Source organism: Chrysemys picta, chromosome 12 (assembly GCF_011386835.1).
Source record: "Chrysemys picta bellii isolate R12L10 chromosome 12, ASM1138683v2, whole genome shotgun sequence".
Classification (NCBI taxonomy): Eukaryota; Metazoa; Chordata; order Testudines; family Emydidae; genus Chrysemys; species Chrysemys picta.
The window spans coordinates 7,172,681-7,191,911 of NC_088802.1; the positions used below are offsets into that span (position 1 = coordinate 7,172,681).

At 53.1% G+C, this 19,231-nt stretch overlaps 1 long non-coding RNA gene across 2 annotated transcripts; it reads left to right on the forward strand.

Moving 5' to 3' along the window:
* The first annotated feature begins 10,369 nt into the window (after positions 1-10,369).
* LOC135974930 (uncharacterized) lies at positions 10,370-17,172 on the forward strand. Of its 2 annotated transcripts, XR_010591991.1 has the most exons (3): positions 10,370-10,479; positions 11,586-13,091; positions 16,745-17,172. It is a non-coding gene; the product is annotated as an uncharacterized LOC135974930 (long non-coding RNA). The 2 variants fall into 2 exon arrangements; XR_010591990.1 differs by lacking the exon at positions 16,745-17,172 and having other exon boundaries at positions 11,586-13,965.
* Positions 17,173-19,231: the final 2,059 nt, after the last annotated feature.

Genomic DNA, 19,231 nt, shown 5'->3' on the forward strand with positions numbered 1-19,231 from the left:
AATGGCAGCAGGATCACAGAGTGCTGCTGCAGCCCCTGTGTAACTACCCTCCCCCCTCCCCAAGTTCCATAGCCTCCCTCCCCAGACTCCCAAGAACGCGGGGTGAGGGGCTCCGGGCACTCAACCACTCCACCCCAGTGGACAGAAGGCTGTTATTCAACAAGTTTTGAACAGGCCTTTTCCTTCCCTCCTCCCCTCCTCCCACACCCCACCCGGGCTACCTTGTCAGTTATCGCCCTATTTTTATAATCAAATAATAAAGAATACATGGTTTTTAAATGACAGTGACTTTATTTCCTTTGCAAGCAAGCTGTGATTGGGGAGGAGGGGGGGCGTTTTACTGAGAATGGGTGAACCAAGGGGGCGGGTCTTCAGCAAGGAGAAACAAACAGAAATGTCACACCGTAGCATGGCAAGTCATGAAACTGGTTTTCAAAGCTTCTCTGATGCGCAGCGCTTCCTGGTGTGCTCTTCTAATCGCCCTGGTGTCTGGCTGTGCATAATCAGCGCCCAGGCAATTTGTCTCAAGCTTCCACCCTGCCATAGATGTCTCCCCCTTACTCTCACAGAGATTGTGGAGCACACAGCAAGCAGCAATAACAATGGGAATATTGGTTTGGCTGAGGTCTGAGAGAGTCAATAATGAACGCCAGCGACCTTTGAAACATCAAAATGCACATTCTACCACCATTCTGCACTTGCTCAGCCTATAGTTGAACAGCTCCTGACTCCTGACCAGGCTGCCTGTGTACGGCTTCATGAGCTATGGCATTAAGGGGTAGGCTGGGTCTCCAAGGATAACTATAGGCATGTCAACATCCCCAACGGTTATTTTCTGGTCTGGGAAGTAAATCCCTTGCTGCAGCCGTTTAAACAAACTAGTGTTCCTGAAGACGCGAGCGTCATGAACCCTTCCCGGTCATCCCACGTTGATGTTGGTGAAATGTCCCTTGTGATCCACCAGTGCTTGCAGCACCACTGAAAAGTACCCCTTGCAGTTTATGTACTGGCTGCCCTGGTGTTCCGGTGCCAAGATAGGGATATGGGTTCCATCTATCGCCCCACCACAGTTAGGGAATCCCATCTACTATGATCTGCACATTTCCCAGATTCACTACCTTTTGTAGCAGCAGCTCAGTGATTGCTTTGGCAACTTGCATCACAGCAGCCCCCACAGTAGATTTGCTCACTCCAAATTGATTCCCAACTGACCGGTAGCTGTCTGGCGTTGCAAGCTTCCACAGGGCTATCGCCACTCGCTTCTCAACTGTGAGGGCTGCTCTCATCTTCGTATTCTGGCGCTTCAGGGCAGGGGAAAGCAAGTCACAAAGTTCCATGAAAGTGCCCTTACACATGCGGAAGTTTCACAGTCACTGGGAATCGTCCCACACCTGCAACACTATGCGGTCCCACCAGTCTGTGCTTGTTTCCTGGGCCCAGAATCGGTGTTCTATGTCATGAACCTGCCCCATTAACACCATGATCTCCAAAGCGCCAGGGCCCGTGCTTTGAGTGAATTTTGTGTCCATGTCCTCATCACTCTCGTCACCGCACTGCCTTTGCTGCCTCCTATTCCTCCTCCTCGCCTGGTTTTCCAGGATTTGGTCCAGAATAAACTGCACGATAATGCGTGAGGTGTTTACAGTGTTCATGACTGCTGTGTTGAGCTGAGCGGGCTCCATGCTTGCCATGGTATGGCGTCTGCACTGAAAAAAGGCGCGAAACAATTGTCTGCTGTTGCTATGACGGATGAGGGAGGCGCGCGTGACAGACGACATGGTTTACAGGGATTTAAGATCCACAAAGGCAGAGGAAACACTAACAACTGTCACACAGAATGGCCACCTCAAGGATTGAACTCAAAAGCCAGGGTTTAGAAGGCTGTTGATTTCACAGAGGGAGGGGGGAGCAAATGAATACAAAACAAATCGGACCTGTTTTTTGTGAAGTGGGCTGTAGTCCACGAAAGCTTATGCTCTAATAAATTTGTTAGTCTCTAAGGTGCTACAAGTACTCCTGTTCTTCTTTTTCCATCTATCTTATACATCTTAGACTGGCAGCAGACGGTGCAGTGTGACTGCTAGCCATCGTCATCTCCTGGGTGTTCAGCAGAAGATGCTGCATTAAGACTGCTAGCCATCATCATCTCCTGGGTGCTCGGCAGAAGATGGAAAATGACCTGGCTAAGTCACTACCAAGTCCGGCCAGGTACCCCTGACCAACCTCACCAAGGTCGGCTAAAAGAGCACCCAGAAGTACGATGATGATGGATACCAGTCTTAATGCACCGTCTACTGCCAAAAGGCAATTAACTGCTGCTGTGTAGCAATGCAGTACCACGTCTGCCAGCACCAGTCGTAATGCACTGTCTGCTGCCAAAAGGCAATGAGCTGGTGCTGTGTAGCAATGCAGTCCCACTCCCACGTCTGCCAGCACCCAGGAGACATACTGTGACGGTCAACTGTGCGGGCTCCATGCTTGCCGTGGCATGGCGTCTGCACAGGTAACCCAGGAAATAAGGGGTGAAACAATTGTCTTATTCATAGATTCATAGATTCTAGGACTGGAAGGGACCTCGAGAGGTCATCGAGTCCAGTCCCCTGCCCGCATGGCAGGACCAAATACTGTCTAGACCATCCCTGATAGACATTTATCTAACCTACTCTTAAATATCTCCAGAGATGGAGATTCCACAACCTCCCTAGGCAATTTATTCCAGTGTTTAACCACCCTGACAGTTAAGAACTTTTTCCTAATGTCCAACCAAGGTCGGCTAAAAGAGCACCCAGAAGTACGATGATGATGAATACCAGTCTTAATGCACCATCTACTGCCAAAAGGCAATTAGCTGCTACTGTGTAGCAATGCAGTACCACGTCTGCCGGCACCCAGAGGACATAGTCTTAATGCACCGTCTACTGCCAAAAGGCAATTAGCTGCTGCTGTGTAACAATGGAGTCCAACATCTGCCAGCACCAGTCGTAATGCACCGTCTGCTGCCAAAAGGCAGGGCCAGCTCCAGGCACCAGCCCACCAAGCTTGTGCTTGGGGTGGCACCTGGAGGGGGGCGGCGTGGTGCGGCGCTCCAGCTCCGGGGAGAGCGGGTCCATGGCCAGGCACTCCACCCTCCTCCCAGGGCTCCGGCCGCCCTCCCCCAGCCGCCGGGGAGAGCGGAGCCCCGGCCGGGGCTCACCGCCCTCCCCCCCGGGGCTCCCGCCGCCCTCCCCTGCCGCGTGGGCGGGGGGAGCCAGAGGCTTTTTTGCCTGGGGCGGCAAAAAAGCCAGAGCCGGCCCTGCCAAAAGGCAATGAGCTGGTGCTGGTTAGCAATGCAGTCCCACTCCCACGTCTGCCAGCACCCAGGAGACATACTGTGACGGTCAACTGTGCGGGCTCCATGCTTGCCGTGGCATGGCGTCTGTACAGGTAACCCAGGAAAAAAGGCGTGAAACAACTGTCTTATTCATAGATTCATAGATTCTAGGACTGGAAGGGACCTCGAGAGGTCATTGAGTCCAGTCCCCTGCCTGCATGGCAGGACCAAATACTGTCTAGACCATCCCTGATAGACATTTATCTAACCTACTCTTAAATGTCTCCAGAGATGGAGATTCCACAACCTCCCTAGGCAATTTATTCCAGTGTTTAACCACCCTGACAGTTAGGAACTTTTTCCTAATGTCCAACCTAGACCTCCCTTGCTGCAGTTTAAGCCCATTGCTTCTTGTTCTATCCTTAGAGGCTTAGGTGAACAAGTTTTCTCCCTCCTCCTTATGACACCCTTTTAAATACCTGAAAAAGATTGCTTTCATGGAGGAAGGGAGGCTATGATGGACAGAGGCCACAACAGGGACTCAGCACAGTGCTGTGTGAAACTTAAGAAGCTGAGACAAGCGTACCAGAAAGCCAAATAATCAAATGGACGCTCACGGAGGGACTGACGACTGTAGCTATTCCACAGTTCCCGCACTCTCCGAGAAACCATTTGAATTCTGGGTTGAGCTCCCAACGCCTGAAGGGTCAAAAACATTGTTGCGGGTGGTTCAGGGTACATGTCATCAGGCCACCCCCCCTCCCTCCCTCTGTGAAAGCAAAGGGGAAAAAATCGTTTCTCGCCTTTTTTCACTGTCACCGTATGTCTACTGGATGCTGCTGGCAGACGTGGTGCTGCAGCGCTACACAGCAGCATCCCCTTGCCTTGCCTTGCAGACGGCAGACGGTGCAGTATGACTGGTAACCGTCGTCGTCCCGTGGGTGCTCCTGGCTGGCCTTGATGAGGTCGGTGACGGGCACCAGGGCAGACATGGGTGCTCCTGGCCGGCCTCGGTAAGGTCGGTCGGGAGTGCCTGGACAAAAATGGGAATGACTTCAGGTCATTCTCTCTTTAAGTTTTGTGCAATGGAGATTCAGTTCTGCCTGGAATATCATGCCATCTGGAGGCTCTCCCAGTCGGCAGCACCGCGCGGTCGCACCTACCCCAGCCTACTCCTTGCTCCCAGAGCTCAGACCTCTACATTTTGCTGCAAATAAAAAAATAACGCTACAATTTAGAACTGTCCCCAAACATACATAACCACAGGCCCCCACACAAATGGAGATTCAATGCTGCCGACTGGGAGAGCCTCCAGATGGCATGATATTCCCCAGGCAGGACTGAATCTCCATTGCACAAAACTTTAAGAGAGAATGACCTGAAGTCATTCCCATTTTTGTCCCGGCGCCCCCGACCGACCTCACCGAGGCCGGCCAGGAGCACCCATGACAGCAGCAGACGGTACAGTATGGCTGGTAACTGTCTTTGCCAACTTGCAAAGGCAAGGGGATGCTGCTGTGACAGTACCGCGTCTGTCAGCAGCATCCAGTAGACATAGGGTGACAATGAAAAAAGGCTGAACGGGCTCCATGCTTGCCTTGCTATGGCGTCTGCCAGGGCAATCCAGGGGAAATGGCGTGAAATGACTGTCTGACGTTGCTTTCACGGCGGGAGGATTGACTGACGACATTTACCCATAACCACCCGCGACAAATTTTTGGCCCCATCAGGCATTGGGAGCTCAACCCAGAATTCCAATGGGCAGCGGAGACTGCGGGAACTGTGGGATAGCTACCCACAGTGCACCGCTCCGAAAGTCGACGCTTGCCACGGTATCATGGACGCACACCGCCGAATTAATGTGCTTAGTGTGGATGCATGCACTCGACTTTAGAAAATCGGTTCCCAAAAATCGACTTCTGTAAAATCGGACCAATTTCGTAGTGTAGACATACCCTGAGGCTCACAGAGCCCCAGCAGCAGCTCCCAGGCCACGGGAATACAGTGCACAGAACAGCCTTAGGGTTAAAAATCTGCACTCACCCCTAGCTCCAACCTCTTCTCCAACTGGCCACACAGAAACCTCCTTCTCTTGCCCAGATCATAATGCCCCCCCACTCTGATCACTAGACCCCACTCCCCTCCCAGAGCCAGGAATAGAACCCAGGAGTCCTGATTCCTGGACCCACTAATTGCTCTAACTATTGTACCCCATTCCCCATCTCAGACCCAGAAAGACTAGTTCAGCCCTGGTGCAATTAGCACAACTCCACTGATAGCAGCAGGGTCATCGCCACTCTCCCCAGGGCTGCCGAGTCCCCTGCCTGGCTGGGGTTCCAGTCCTGGGACATGACTGCAGGGGAGAGATGAAAATCCAGGCTGAGCCCTGGTGAGCACCCCTGGAAAGAGCCCATCGTCTGTCAGCGGGACAGACAATCCCCTTGTTCCTCCCACAGCGCTGACGCTGGACCTTCTCTTCCCTGTGCTGACTGGCTGCAGGCTCCAGCTACTGCCTGACAGTCTCCTCACTTCAGCCTCCCCGCACCTAACCGCCCACCCCCGGCTTTTATCCCTCCTGCTGCTTACCTACTCCCCTCTTCCTGCCTGCCTTTCCTCTCAGCCAATCCTCCCCTCACCAGCCAGGGCCCTGAGCTACAGTTCATAGAAATAAGAAAGAGAAAAAAAATAAATTAAAAAACTCCCCAAAATTATTTAAAAAATTAGGCAAACAGGGTGTCACTAAGAAAATGCTCACAAATCATTGCACTGTGGGCTCTGCTTGTGTGGTACATGGCTGTGCCCCCCACCCTGTCTCTCTTGTCTAGTTAGGCTGTGAGCTCTTTGGGGCAGGGACTGTCTCTCACTATGTGTCTGTGCAGCACCCAGCACAATGGGGCCCTGATCTCAGCTGGGGCAGGGACTGTCTCTCCCTGGGGGGCTGTGCAGCGCCTGGCACAATGTGACCCTGGTCCTGACTGGGGTCTCTAGGTGCTACTGTAACTCTACTGATAACCAGGGACTGAATCCAACTTCAGTCTGTATCCTCACCCACTCACTGTCAGCCTGCGTCTCCCCTCACTCACCCAGTATCAATCAGGAGGGCCCTCACTGCCTGGAGTCACTGGAACTGTGCCATTTTACACCACTAAAGATCTGTCCCAGTGAAGTTTGATGGGGGAAGAGGGGCTTTCCCCATACCAAGCTTTAAAGGGCTAAATGAGGCTTGGAGTTGCCTCTCCGGCCTTGTCATTGTTTACATTTTGTTTTTCCTGGATCAGGGTTTGTGGCTGCTGGATTCTTTGCTACAGGGAAGTTCAACGCCCCTACACAGCATTAGACCCTGTTGTTCCCCATTCAGTCACTAAAAGCCCAGAGTCCCAGCAGTCAAGATGAGTCACTTTGTTCACCCAGCCGGCCTTGCTCCGAAATGAGCCAGTTACAGCCTTGGCTCGGCTCTGGATGCAGCTTGGGAGCGAGTTTCCCAGTTCAGGGCTCACATACACAGCAGTCAGCTCACAAACCTGGCAGCTGTTGTTCCAACTCCAGCGCCTGATCCTGCTCTCCCAGCCCTGCTCTGGTGGGCAGAGAACAGGGCTCCTGCTTTCAGGCTCAGGCTTGTCTGCACTACGAACGTAGGTCGGTATAACTACGTCACTCGGGGTGTAGAAATTCCGCACCCTGAGCTATACTAGGGTTACCATATTTCAACAATCAAAAAAGAGGACACGGGGTGCCGCCCTAGCCCCGCCCCCTCCCACTTCCCGCCCCCCCTCAGAATCTCCCTACCTCCTACGTGTCCCCTGACTGCCCTCTCCCAAGACTCCCCTCCCAACTGCCCCCAGGACCCCACCCCTATCTAAGTCTCCCTGCTCCCTGTCCCCTGACTGCCCCAACCGCTCTCTACACCCCCTTCTCCCGACAGCCCCCCCAGAATCCCCGACCAATTTAACCCCCCCGTCCCTGTCCCTTGCCTGCCCCAACCGCTCTCTACACCCCCTTCTCCTGACAGCCCCCCCAGAACCCCCGACCAATCTAACCCTCCATTCCCTGTCCCTTGCCTGCCCCAATCGCTTTCTACACCCCCTTCTCCCGACAGCCCCCCCAGAATCCCCGACCAATTTAACCCCCCCGTTCCCTGTCCCTTGCCTGCCCCAACCGCTCTCTACACCCCCTTCTCCTGACAGCCCCCCCAGAACCCCCGACCAATTTAACCCCCCCGTTCCCTGTCCCTTGCCTGCCCCAACCGCTCTCTACACCCCCTTCTCCTGACAGCCCCCCCAGAACCCCCAACCAATCTAACCCCCCTGTTCCCTGTCCCTTGCCTGCCCCCCCTCCCCACCAGGCTGAGGGAGACCTGTGAGCTCCACGTGCAGCCAAACACTGTGCCGGGCTGCTCTGCGGGGGAGGAGGGAGCGGGGGAGGGGGAGGGACTCTGGCTGCTAGAGGCCCCAGTGGCTGCGAGCGGCTTTCAATCAGGCCCAGCCGTCCAATGAGCCGTGTCGCACTCTGCATGAGGGGGGGACGGCCATTTAAAGCTGAAAAAGCCGGACATGTCCAGAGAAAGCCGGACGGATGGTAACCCTAGCTATACAGTTATACCAACCTAACCCCTGTGTAGACAGAACTATGTCCTCCTGTTGCCATAGCTACGCCTCTCGGGGAGGTGGATTAACCACACTGAGAGGAGAAGCTCTTCTGTCGGCACAGGTAGCATCTTCACTAAGCACTACAGCAGGGCAGCTGCACCTGTAGTGCTGTCAGTGTAGACCAGCCCTCAGCGACTTTTATTTCAGATGAAGGAAACCAAGAGAGAACAAATCCCAGAGGATGAAAGCTGAGGCTGTTTCCCAGCTGTGCCAGTCTTAAATCTTAAGTCTGCTGCAGGGGCAGAGGGGACTCGCTCTCTGCTCCCTCAGGGAGAACTCCCATTGGATTGTGCTTTGTGTCTTGTTCCCCTTCATCTCACCTGAATCGCCCAGATCATGGCAATCCCTGCTCTGATTTTTCTATAATGCTCTGGGAGTGGGGAGTGCAAATTGAGTCAGTCACATGTGGATTCAGTCACGTGTGGATTCAGCCAGCCCTGAATTGACCAACTCTGTAACAACAAGGCCCCATCTGGAATCCACCGAAGCGCGTTTCTCATTTCCAGCAGCAAAGCAGACTGTGTAATAAAGCCGTTCAATTTTTGTGTGCAGACACGCCCTAAGGGAGTGGTAGTGTAGGAACTGGGGGAAGCAAAGCCAGCGCTAGGTGTAAGAAGCCTGAGAAGTTGCTACGTTCGCTCCTACTGTCAGCCAAGGTGACATGACAATATTGTGTTGCTCATTCTGCTTCCTTTGAAGTGGAGTATCAAGCTCGCCTACTGTGGGCCGTATCCTCCCAGGTCATTAAGTCCAGCCCGGCAGCCTGTAGGTGCCACTTGATTCAATCCTTGTAGTGGAGTTTGGGCCGGCTGACTGAGCTTTTCAAATTCGCTGTACAGAACTCTCTCAGGCAGTCGATTGTTTTCCACACCGGTACGTAGGGCGTGGCTGACCCAGGTCATTCGCCTCCGCACTACCATGGCTTCCACGCTTGGCATGGCTGCCAGCCGTAGCACTACATTGGTGGTGATTCTGTCAGACCATTTGATTCCCATTCTGCTGCGCAGGTGGCCTTGTCGCAGGCAGTTAAGTTTTTGGATATGGTGACGATAGAGGGGGCAGGTCTCTAACGGGTGAGAAGACGAGGGAGCAGAGCAGCTCTGTAACCTTGGTGTTTTGTGGATGCTTTGACATTCTCCCCCCCCCCCATCTTGACCATATTATTTTTTGTAGATGTTTGCTACAAAATAATAATACTAATATCAGGGGGTGCGGTGAGGATGCTAAGAAAACAGTCCCTTATTTTTTAAATACAATGTTGGCCACTCTACTGCAGAACAATGGGCAGTTCTCTTTAACGAGAGCCCACTGCTGTATGAACTAAGGGAGCTACTTTGTACTGTGCCTTGTACTAAGCAATAAACAGGAGGAGTCTGACAGCTGGGATCATACCACAAAGCCCTGGGCAGCTCCTGGGCTGCTGATTTACCAGAAGTGGGCGGGTTGCGGTTATTTTCCACCCCCGACTGGCTGGATTTTGTAACGCTGGGGAGCGCTGCCAAGGGACAGCAAATTGAAGGCAGAGCTGGATTTGCATTTCTCTTACCTTGTAAGCAGGGCTGGCTCTAGCATTTCTGCCGCCTTTCGCTTCAGTGGGGCCCCACTGACACTTCCATTGGGGTCACCGTTACGCGCCTGCTGCTGAAAGGCAGCTGTCAGAACCGGGGTAGGCCAAGCTGCACAGGTCAAACGTGGATCACAGAGGCCTGAATCTCTCCCCTCTCTCTGCAGTTCCCCCCTCACGCCTCTGCCTCCCTGGGTGGCTACAGGGCTGGTCACTTTCTCCAATTGCCTCCTCCAAATCTCTCACTCAGGCCCTGTCCCAGAGCCACAGGGCCTGGGCTACACCCCAGCTTTTGAACAGTCTCTTGCACGAACCCTGTCAGTGGGCCAGGACCCCAGGGGGTCTCACTCTCCCTTCTAGGTAGGCTCCTGCATTGGGGGACCAGGGAGAACCTGGCTAGGGGGAAAGCTCCTCCATCAGATGGTTTGGGAAGAGCAGAGAGATCTCATTGGTCAGGAAAATGTTTCTCAGGAGCAGATTAAAGTGGATGGTCAGGTGAAAGCCCTAACTGAGGAAGGAAAGGATAGATTTTGGATGGGTGATGGATTGTTGGCTAGTACAGCTTGTAAAAGTGAGAGGGCCGGCTCTAGGCACCAGCGCTCCAAGCATGTGCTTGGGGCAGCACTTTCCAAGGGGCGGCACTCCAGCCCCCCGCTTTTCTTTTTCCCTTTGGGCGCAAAAAGCCGGAGCCGGCCCTGAACCAAGCTGTTCCCTGTCAGCTGAGGCTTTCAGGCTGCGCTGGAACTGATGCTGCAGTTCTGGCTGCAGTCACTAGATGGCGCTCATGGCAGCTGGAGTCGCACAGGCTGGACGGCAGTTCCGGCTGCCCGGCCGCTGGAGAGCCGGAGCGTCATCCCCGGAGCTGAGCCCGGCTGCGGCGGCGAGAGGGGCTCAGCTCCGGGGGATGATGCTCCGGCTCTCCAGCGGCCGGGCAGCCTGACCTGCAGCCCAGCCTGGGGGTGAGGAGCCAGGGAGGGGGGAGGGAAGTGGGGCCCGGGATGCAGGGAGGGGGGAGGGGTCCTGCTGCCGCTGCTGCTCTGAGTCTCCCCCGCCGCCCCCTCCTGCCCCTGGACCCAGCCCGCCGCGCACCTCCCCCGCCTCAGCCCCGCGCTGCCTGCCCTGGGCGGGGAGAGGCAGAGCCCGGCTACGAGCGGGGCAGCGGGGGATACTGCCCTGCCGGGGGACCCCCACGGCTCAGGCACCTGGGGGTCAGTGTCTGTCCTCTCGGCTCTGCCTGCATGGGGCTGGGGAAGCAGCTGTCAATGCCTGCCCCTCTCAGCCCTTGTACTCCCATCCCGCTCGCAGCCCCTCCATTTGTACCTCGCCCATTGCTCCTTTGCCGCACCCCTTCCCCCTGTACTCTCCCTGCACCTCTCCCCTTGTACCCTCCCCCAGCCCTCTCCTCCCGCACCTCCCCCTTCCCCTGCACCTCTTCTCCCGCAACCCTCCTGATACCCCCCTCCTCCTCCACCCTCCTCCGCGAGTATATCACACCCTGCCTCTCTGCCAGTGTAGAGCCCCCAAGCACCCCCACACCCGCTCCTCTGCCTGAACCCTCTTTACTAGATCCCCATCCCTTTCTGGGTACAAGGTTTGAGGGTTAGTCCCTATGCCTTCCATGTGCATTTGGAGCACTAAAGATGCGGTTGCAGGGACCGGGGCGGGGGGGGGGGGGCGAGATTTATACTAAAGTGAAATAAAAATAAGAGAAACGGTTTGATCCCCACTGCAAGTGTAAATGGGGATTGCCGTGGTGAACGAGGAGGTCACGTTTGGGGAGGGGGAGCCCAGGGCTGGGGTGGCAGGGGGTATGGGTGGGGGAGGGCACTGGTGGAGGGGGAGAGCCCAAGGCTGGGTTGGAGGGCAGCCAAAAATTTTTTTGCTTGGGGCGGCAAAAAACCTAGAGCTGGCCCTGATCATCATTAGTTCAGATTAGCATGTCTTTAAAAACAGCCTTTACACTAAATGTAGTGCTTTTTGCTAACCAGGATACACCATACCTATACACATTTATAGTGCTTACTGTACATTTATTCAGATTCTTAAATTTTACATGATTTTACAGATCCAACACACGGGACGCTGGCTGGATTGACACGGAAGGCCCAAACGATCAGTGCGAGTTGCCTGGGAACGTCTGGTGGAGGATCCTGTGCAGAAAGACTTCGATTCCCACCTCCGGAAGAACTTCTCGTGCGTTCTGGGTGAGATCTTGGACGTTGAGTCTGAGTGGACCGTGTTCAGGGCCTCAATCGTCAAGGCAGCCATGAAAAGCTGTGGCCTGAAGGTGGTTGGTGCCTGTCACGGTGGCAACCCTAGGACCTACAGGTGGACACCAGTGGTGAGGGGAGCTGTCAAGGCGAAGGAGGCCTCCCGAGAAATACTTACGAGCCGGACGCCTGATACAACTGAGAGGTGCTGGCTGGCTAGAAGGGCTGTGGGTGTGGCGGTGGTTGAAGCAAAAGCCTGGGCTTGGGAGGAGTTTGGAAAGACCATGGAGAAGGATTACCAGACAGCCTCAGAGGCGTTCTGGCAAATCATCCGTCACCTTAGGAGGGGTCAGCGGGATGTTGCCCAGGCTGTTCTCAGCAAGGGGGTGAAACACTGACCTCTACTGAGGAGATCATTGAGGGGTGGAAGGAGCACTTTGAGGAACTCCTCAATCCAGTGAGCAGACCCTCCTTTCAGGAGGTAATGCCGGAAACCCCGTGGTGAGATTGGATCTATTTCTGCTGTTGAGGTTGCTACGGCGGTAAAGTGCCTTCATAGTGGGAAGCCAGCAGGGGTGCACGAGATTCACCCAGCGATGTTGAAAGCACTGGACCATGTTGGGTGTTGTGGTTAATGCACCTCATTAATGCTGCATGGAGGTGGGTGGAGTACCTCTGGACTGGCAAACCTGGGTGATGGTCCCAAGCTTTAAGAAAGGAGACTAGAGGGTGTGTTCCAGTTACAGGGGGATCACACTCAGCCTCTCCGGAAAAGCCTAGGCCCTTAGTTGAACCTCAGATTCAGGAGGAACAATGAGGATTCCGTCCCAGCCGTGGAACAACGGACCAGCACTTTGCTCTCTCACAGATATTCGTGGGGTCGGAGAAGTTTGCTAATCCAGTCTACCTAGACCTAGAGGAGGCATATGAGCACATTACCCGAGATGTCTTGTGGGAAGTGCTGCGGGAGTATGAGGTGCCGGTGCCACTTTTGTCTGGTATCCGGTCCCTCTATTCTCGGAGTGAGAGTTGTGTTCGTATTCTTGGCATTAAGTCGAGTTCATTAAAGGTGGCCATTGGAGTCCGTCAAGGTGTGTCTTGTCCCCCTCCTGTTCGTAATTTTCATGGACAGGATTATCAAGGTGCAGCCAAGCTGTGGAGTGCATCCAGTACGGGGACTCGGAGGTGGCATCTCTGCTGTTTGCAGATGATGATGATGTCTTCCTTGCATCTTCAGACTGCGATCTCCGACATGCACTCAAACATTTCACTGCCACGCGGAAAGCGGCTGGGATGAAAATCAGCACCTCTAAATCGAGGTCATGGCCCTTTCCCGAAGGAAAGTGGACGGCTCTCTCCAGGTGAGGGGGGAGCAGCTGCCCTTAGTGGAAGAGTTTTAGTGTCTAAGGGTCTTGTTCACGAGTGATGGCCAGCAGGAGCATGAGATCAACTGGCAGATTGGGGCGGCGGCGGCAGTGATGCTGGCACTGTACTGATCTGTGGTGGTGAAGCGGGAGCTGAGTTCTCCGACGAAGCTCTCGGTTTACAGGTCGCTCTACATCCCTCATCTTCATCTATGGTCATTAACTTGGGGTAATGAGCGAAAGGACGAGATCGCGGATACAAGGATCGGAAATGACGTTTCTCTGCGGGGTGGCTGGGCTTGCTCTCCAGGACAGAGTGAGGAGCTCGGCTATTCGGGAGGACCTCTGAGTAGAGCCGCTGCTCCTCCGAATCAAGAAGAACCAGCTAGGGTGGTCTGGGCACCTGATAAGGTTGCCTCCTGGGAAGCTTCGTTTGGAACTCTACCGGGCACGTCCCACCGGGCGGAGGCCCTGAGGCCGACCCAGGACTTGCTGGCAGGATTATATCTCCTATCTGGCCTGGGAACACTGGGGAATCCCCCAGGAGGAGCTGGCACCTGTTGTGGAGGAAAGAGAGGTCTGGTCCTCTCTACTCTCCAGGCTGCCGCCACGACCCTCACCGGGAAAAGTGGCATGGAGGAAAAAGAATAATAATAATTTTATGTGTTTTTTATTACTAGATGATGACTCTTTTACTTGTGATTTATGTCAAGCTCTATTTGGATGGAAACTCAATTAAAAGTGCACAAAATCCAGCATTTTAATTTTTTTAATGAAATAAAACTACCTTAAATGTGTTGGAGACATACGTTTATCAAAACATTGTTTGCATTTCAAACTGATTTATTAAACAAAGGAAGTAGAGGCTGCAGTTAGTGAACTGATTATTTCTGGTCACCATGTGCTTCAGGATTTAGAACAACAGTAGAACCTCAGAGTCTCGGCTGGTGCAGGGGGAGAGGGTCTAGGTGCTATTTAAATACAAATAATTAATTCATGGGTGACCCCATTGCTGCTCCCTCAGGGCAATGAAATAATTAAATTTCCGGGCGTGCTTTTGGGGCATATTTCCCATTTAACTCTTGCAATGCTGCTACATTTGGAGAGATCACTGGGTCTTGTAAATAGAAAAGTGGATAGAATTACTTCAGTCACTTGCTAGCATTGCCATGTCGGAAGCTCTGCTGCCACCATGTGGCCGTTCCTTGTCACTGAGTGAATTTCAGCACTTTTGTTCACCTCCCCTTTCTTACTCTAGAGCAGTGGTTCTCAAAGTTTGGTACTGATGCGACACCCCTTATAAATTAAAATACATTTAACACCGTTATAAATGCTGGAGGCAAAGTGGGGCTTGGGGTGGAGGCTGACAGCTCGTGACCCCCGTGTAATAACCTCGTGACCCCCTGAGGGGCCCCGACCCTCAGTTTGAGAACCCCTACTCTAGAGTTCATTTCTAATGTTGTTTGTTTGTTTTTATATGCATCTGTCACAGTCTCTTTAGCTCTTTAATAAGCCCGATATTTCCCCAGCCTTTTTATTTAAACAGCTCTCTAGGGAGCATCCCTTCTGGGAGAATTAGATCAAACTTTTCTGCCCCTTATTATTTTATTTTGATTACAGTAGCACCGAGGAGCCCTAATCATGGATCTGGCCCCATTGTGCTAGGTGCTGTACACACACAGAACAAACAGACCATCCCTGCACCCTATGTGAGAGCTCGTCGGATTGACACTAGGAGTCATTCCCCTTTTGAGGCAGGTGAGGAAGAAGGTAGCTGGATCTGCAGGTTACTTCTGGGGGAATTCTGTGCCACTGCGCATACACAGAATTCATGTCTGGTGCAGAAATTTTTTTCTGTGCAGAAATTAGCATTCTGCCCAAGAAGTGCTGCAGTTCTGCCTTTTACACACCAGAGGCCACTGTGGCACCAGAACAGACAGCAAGCGGCTGACCAGATTAGGAGGCACAGGATGGGCGGGGGAGGACAGACAGAGTGGGGCACATGGGGCTGCTGGGGGAGGTCACAGACTGAGGTTCAGAAGGATTATAATAATCAGCCTGGAATAAAGGATTAGCTAAAAGCGGACGAGGCTGTAAAAGTAAATACTCTTCCACATGAGGCATAAGTAGCCCGTGGAACTCATTGCCACAAGATGTAACTGAGGCCAAGCAGTTGGCAAGAGTCACAGAGGGCTTGGGCTTTTATATGGTGATCTGACTATCCAGAGTTAGAGACTAAGGATTTTTTTTTAATCACTAAAAAAGAAAAAGTTAGAGAAAGGCTGTAAAGCTCTGTGCTTCAGGCAGGGCCAGCTCTGGCTTTTTGGCCGCCCCAAGCCAAAAAAAAAAACAAAAACCTGCGGCGCGGCCGGAGCGCAGGTGCAGGGGAACTCCCCAGCTAGTGGGGGGAGGGGGAGGGAGTGGGGGGGGAGAGAGAGAAGGGGGGCGGCCAGGGCTTCAGCGGGGCGCTGCCACGTGGCCCCTCCCGCCGCGCCGCCTGCCAGGAGGGCTCCACGCCGCTCCGGTCAGCTGGGAGGGAAGGACGGGGGCTGCCCTGCCGGGCTTGCTGTAGGGCGCTCCCGTCCTCCGTTCCGTCGCCCCCTATAGGGCGGCCGGAGTGGAACAACAACAACAAACAAGAAACAAAAACAAAACCAAAAAAAGCAGCCATGCCGCCCTAGGAGTGGGCAGAATGCCGCCTCCTACAAGCTGCCGCCCCAAGCACCAGCTTGCTCGGCTGGTGCCTGGAGCCGGCCCTGGCTTCAGGGCACTAACGGGGGCCAGGCGGTAACTTTCCCTATTGTATAACTGCAGGATTTCTTGCCCTGTCCTCTGAAGCAGCTGGTGCTGGCCACTGTCAGAGACAGGAGACTGGGCTAAATGGACCAGGAGTCTGACGTTGGCCGGCAATTGCTGTGTTTCTATTGATAAAAGCACTCACCCTATATGTCGGGCACTGTACAGCTGTTATAAAGTAACACGTAGTAATGATAAAAACCAGAGACTGCCTTACCCTGCAAACTATCCTCCAGCCAGCCCCTCCCAAACCCTAATCAGCCCCACGAAAAGGCCTGGAAGGAACAAGATTAACTGCAGCACTCCCTGAACCAGGCTCTGGCCAGTGTGCTGTGGAGTGGAGGATTCTGTGGTAGGAAATGCCCAGCTGTTGCTAGCCTTCCTACCTCCACCAGCAGGTGGCGCTATTCGGGCTCAAAGCTTTTCTCCCCTGGATGGACGTCTCCCAATAGTTGTTCTTTATTATCTGTGTTATTGTAGCATCTAAAGACTCCAAATGGGGTTTGGAGCCTTGTTGTGGTCGGAGCTTTACACACCCTAGGGAAGAACAATTCCATAGTTATTGGTTAACGCAGCTTTCTTTTTAAGAGCTGAATTTCCTAAGTCCACCTAACACCCATTAAGGACAGTCTGTGCCTTGTCCTTTTTTGTATTTTTCACTGGAGCTTTGTTCCATCAGTGGCAGGAAGGAAATTGATCTGCAAACAAAATTGTTTGTTGGCACCGGAAAAGGAAATCCGGAGAGACCGTGTGCATAGCTACTCCCTGCATAGCTTGGAGAGCCTGAATCTGTGATAAGTCTCCCTCTCTGGCTGTATAGATGGACATTAAGTCTCATTTCGTTTGAGTTACAGAATTGCAGTGAGGACAGCAGAGGTCTGTGCTTAACCAGACTGAGGCAGCCAAAAATGGATCAGGTGAAAACCAGCTGAAGACATGAAAAGAAAGGAACACGCAAAGCTTAGGAGAATGGCAGAAGTCAGAGAAGACTCCTAGATTTCAAGGTCAGAAGGGACCATTCTGATCATCTCATCTGACATCCTATATAAGTCCAGAGAAACTCACCCACTGATTCCTGCATCAAACTCAATAAGCCGTAGCTGCTTAGATCACATGCTGTGCAGCCCTCCGGAGAATGGATTGGTGCCTATAGTGTGTGTGTTCTCCTGCACTTCACCCAGCCCTAATTCTGCTCCTTTCCTTGCAGGGGCAGCTCCAGGCACCAGCGCAGCAAGTGCATGCCTGGGGCGGGAAGCCGCGGGGGGCGGCGTGCCAGTCGCCATGAGGGCGGCAGTGAGGCAGCCTTTGGCGGCATGCCTGCAGGAGGTCCGCCGGTCCCGCGGCTTCGGCGATAATTCAGCGGCGGGTATGGTGAAGCCACGAGACCGGTGGACCTCCCGCAGGCATGCCGCCGAAGGCTGTCTCACTGCCGTGCTTGGGGCGGCAAAATACACAAAGCCGCCCCTGTTTCCTGGGGAGACTGTTACTTAGTCCAGTAAAGATCCTCTTGCCAGTAAGGAATGTTTTTGTTTGCTCTGTTTCACCTGTTACTCCTAATTCCTCAGACTAGGGGTTTCCGCCTCTCAAAAGCAAGTAACTTTCAGGTTCCTTTGCCACACAGTTACACAAATTCTACATCTCTTATAAGGGAGATTTCTTGCTGTGGAAGACTGGTCTTGTGGGTAGTGCACTGGTGCAGTAGTGGATTCAGGAGCTGTGCATTTTAGTCCCATTGTTGCCAGAGCTTCTTTGTGATCTTGCATGTGGAGTGGAGGAGGGATCCACTGTTATTATGGGATGGGATTAATCTGGGTGCAAAATAATCATCCTTGTATAGTGCTTTAAAGGTTTTCCTCTCCTTTCCTCTCCCTGTTTGTTTATTTCCCCACCAGAAAACAGGGTGAAAGACTGGGGCAGGTACAGGTGGAAATTCAGAGGTGTTGTACTTTATCCTGCCATCAGTATCAGCCAGGTGGACAGAATTCCATCTCTTCCTTATTCCTCCTCCACCCTGCATCATAAACCCCGGACGCTCATCACCATATGCTGCTCCGACTGCCACTATGAATTTCACGTTGCCTTTCATTTCAGTCACTGGTGAGAGTCAGGAGTGACTCCATAGACGCCAGGGGAGTCTGTAAACTGGTGGGAGAGCAGAATTCAGACCTATATACTTCAGGGAGCCTCACAGATGTCCAGTGTAAAGCAAAGACTCACTAGGATGCTCCTTGGGATGCAGGGGAACAAGTAAATTAGCCCCCACACTTCTTTCCTTTGTGGCCCAGAGAGAAAAGGCCCCATACCTCATTCCCCACCTCCCTGAGCCAGTCAGCCCACCGCCCTGGTGCTGGATTGGAGCCATCGCCCCAAGAGGGTAAAGCCCCATATCGCATTTCTGAACCTGTGAGCCAGCCCCCTGCCCTGGGGTTGGATCAGAGCCAGCACCCTCTATGCAGAAAGGCCCCATATCCATTCCCCGCCCCACTGGGCCAGCCAGTCCCCCCATCCTGAGGGTGAATTGGAGCCAACGCTCCCAAGATGGGAAAGGCCCCATATCTCATTCCCCCCCACAAACCCATTACCTCTTGTTTGGCTTCTGGAACCTGTGATACGATTTTCTGACTGCCACAGGGGCGTGTTTTCGCTGTGTCCTGAAATAGTTCATTTCGCACTGGTCACACCCTGTGCTGGGCTTTGACCGTCCCAGCTCTGACACCACATCTCTTGGCACTGAGGCCACAACTGACCATTGCTTTGGGCTGGTTAGTGTCTCAGTGAGGAACTGGGGTGCAGGAGTGGGTGAAGAGAGCTCAGAGACCGTCACCCTAACGGGACCAAGCCGATCTCCACATAAACCCCCCCTCACTCTTCACTTTAATCCAAACACCCTGGTTATGATAAAACAATAAGATAAGTTTATTAACTACAGAAAGACAGATTTTAAGTAATTACAAGTGATGATGTGTAAAAGTCAGGTTTAGTTCCAAACGAAATAAAAGGTAAAAACGCAGGCTAATACCTAACAAGCTAAGTGAACTTAAAAGCAAAAGGTTTTGTCTCACCATATGCTACAGTAGTCTGTTCTAGCTGACTAGCCTTCCAGCTAGGACCACCCCTCCCCCAGTTCAATGATGCTTTTTTTGGTCTTTTGAGCATTGTCGCTGCTGTGAGCAGAGATGGGAGGAGAGAGAGGTGAGGTGGAGGCCACTGTCTCTCATTCTGATACTTCTCTCCTCTCTTTGAGGATTGCCCCCAGCTGGGGTGCAGGCCACAAGCAGTTTCTCTTGTGGAAGTGAGGTCTGAACCGTCCCTGTGAGGAAAGCTACATTTCTTATTCACAC